We start from the raw sequence: 3162 nt of genomic DNA on the forward strand, positions 1-3162 counted from the left end.
CGGTACGCGGGCCTCTCACTGCTGTGGCCTCTCCCGTTGCGGAGCACAGGCTCCGGACGCGCAGGCTCAGCGGCCATGGCTCACGGGCCCAGCCGCTCCACGGCATGTGGGATCCTCCCGGACCGGGGCACGAACCCGTGTCCCCTGCATCGGCAGGCGGACTCTCAACCACTGCGCCACCAGGGAAGCCTCTGTCTGTGAACTTTTAAAGTACTGAGTGTGCAAAAGTGTCTCAAGTTTTGACTATTTCAGTCTATAATGGTTGCCATTTAAAAAACATAAAATGCTGTAATTTTTTTTACCTTTCTGTTTACTATCAGTATATCTTTATAAATCACCCCTGTGGTGACTAAATTGCGCTAAAATATATATATATATGTATGTATATATATATTTGGTCTTCATCCCCGGTCCTAGCCCAGAACTCCCCAAACCCTTGAAATTTCCTGTGATGAGAGCAATAAGATGTCTTTTGTTATATCAGTGGTGACTTTTGGAAAGCCCTTGGGTAACCTAAGGATGAAGGATGGTTGCCAGGGGAACCAACCAAGTGATTAGAGGGTTGGAACTTTCTATACCCATCTTCCCCCTCCCCCCAAACTCTGGGGAGGAGAGAGGGGCTGGAGGTTGAATCAATTGCCAATGGCCAGTAATTTAATCAATTATGTTATGTAATGAAGTGTAAAACAAAGAAACAGAAAGAGCATCACTCACCACCCAGTTCTCACTGAGAGTGCACCCTGAGAGGAATTCAGGATGAAAAACAGGATGAGGCATCCTGTGCTCTGGAAAAATAGGGCCCTTAGATAGTTAGATGTATATCTTAGGAAGAATTTTAATGACCCCAGATTCTTGCATCTTCCCACACATAGAAAAGCACTAAAATCATTAACTTATCTGTTCTTTGTGACTAGCAGTAATCTTTTACCAAGATGTATGCTTGACTGCACGTATTCCCTAGCCAAATACATATACACTATATATATATATATATATATATATATATATATATATATATATAAATACACACACACACCCCAGCTTCTTCCCCTTCTTCTTCACAACCGTCCCCTCAGAGCTACTCAGAGACTGTTTCCTGCGCTATAGTCCTCAGTAAGTTCTCTGAATAAAACCTAAACTCACAACTCTTACATTGAGCATTTTTCTTTAAGTTGACAGAAGTCTCTATAAAAACCCAAAAGGCTGGGTTCAGAAAGCTTCCGGGCTGGTGAACACGTGGAGGTGATAAGAGAGTGTTGCACGTGAAGAGGGCACAGAAGCTCTGTGCCCTTTCCCCAGACCTTGCTCTATTCTCTTTCATCTGGCTGTTCCTGACTTATATCCTTTTATAATAAACTGGTAACCTAGTAAGTAAACTGTTTCTCTGAATTCTGTGAGCCACTCTAGCAAATTAATCAATCCCAAGGGGAGAGTCCTGAGAACCTCTGGTTTACAGCCAGTCAGTTAGAGGTACAAGTAACAACCCAGACTTGTGACTGGTGTCTGAAGTCTAAGAAGAGGTTGTAGGAAACTCCAATCTGTAGCTCGGTGGTCAGAAGCACAGGTAACAACTAAGTCTTGCAACTGGCATCTGGAGTGGTTGGGGAGGGTGGGAGCTGTCTTGTAGGACTGAGCCCTTGCCCCGTGCAATCTAATGCTAGCAACCAGGCAGTGTCACAATTGAGTTGAACTGTAGGACATCCACCTGGTGTCCAAGAGTTGCTTGTTGGTGTGGGGGCCACCTCTCCAAAATTGGAGTTGGTACCAGAACCTATTCAGAGACCTTTTGCATTCGATTTAGACGTGGAACTCAATCTTTTTAAAACAGAAACCAGAGCCTGTGTTCTCCCTGTTTAATACCTTCAATGGCTTCACTCCACATCTAAAATCCAACCTTCTTCCTGTCACCTTCCAGCCTTCTGTGATCTGCCTCCTGCCCACCCTCTGAACTTACTTTGCAGCACTCCCAATGCTACACACCAACCCCACTAGTCTTCTTTTTCTTCCCGGGACAAGCCAGGCTTCTTCCTGCCTCAGGGACTTTGCACTTGCTGTTCTGCTTAGACACTACCTAGAACTGCGCTGCCCAGGACCACATGTGGCAAATTTAATTTAAATTAATTATAATTAAGTTACGTTAAACACTGAGCTCTTTAGTTGTACCAGCCGCATTTCAAGTGCTCAACAGCCACATGTGACTAGTGGGTACCATATTAGACAGAGTGGATTACAGAGCATATCTATCATTGCCGAATGTTCTATTAGACAGTGCTGACCCAGAACTATCTGGCTGCTTTACATTTTACTCTTTTTTTCTGTGTCCTCTCAATATAGAGCAAGTTTTATGGAGGCAAATACCTCATCTCTCTGAACCAGCACTGAGTTACTAAGGCCTAAGACAGTGCCTGGCACAGTAGAGTGGATGCCCAATAAATGTTCATTTAATATGTGAGTAAGCCCCATGGAACTTTGAAGTGGACACACAGGGGCATGTTAACATGTGTGCACATACACATACATACAGAAGATGAATGGAAAGCAGAAACATCCTCATAATATTCATTGCTCTCAAAACTTTGATGGAGGGGAACTGCCCCCAGTACAGGTAGGTTACAGGTACTTCAAAGGCTCCAAGAGGGCCCAGGAGGTACAGTTCACGACTCTCTGAGGGAGGTGAGCTTTCAAGATGATCTCATACTCGCTGCTTCAAGGCTGTGACTACAATGGAGCAAATAATCAGAGTGGAACCTACCAGGATGCTTGAGACACTGAAGCCCAAGGCCAGTCTGGAATTGATCTGTGCTTTCCTCTGATCCCCAAGGAAGTTGGCTTCACGGGTCTGAGGGGATGAAGGCAAGCTGGTGGGAGTGTTTCCAAGGAGGAGGGAGATGAGGGAGGGGCATCCCTGGGGAGAGGTGGAGCGTGAAAGACCAGGAATGGTGGTGTGGGGAAGGAAAGGGCAGGGTTCAGCCCCTCAGTGGAAAAGGAAGAAAGAAGGGAGCCAGGATGAGGGTGTGGGTCTGGGCAGAACACCGGAGGAGGAGGAGCAGAGAGGGGGCTCCTGGAAAGGAACGAGGACAGCTAGATGGTGAAGAGGGAGGGAGTCAATCTCCCAAGAGGAAAAAAAAGGGATCAGTAGGGAGGAGCAGGGAGGTGGGATGG

The sequence above is a fragment of the Physeter macrocephalus genome, chromosome 17 (assembly GCF_002837175.3).
Source record: "Physeter macrocephalus isolate SW-GA chromosome 17, ASM283717v5, whole genome shotgun sequence".
Lineage (NCBI taxonomy): Eukaryota > Metazoa > Chordata > Mammalia > Artiodactyla > Physeteridae > Physeter > Physeter macrocephalus.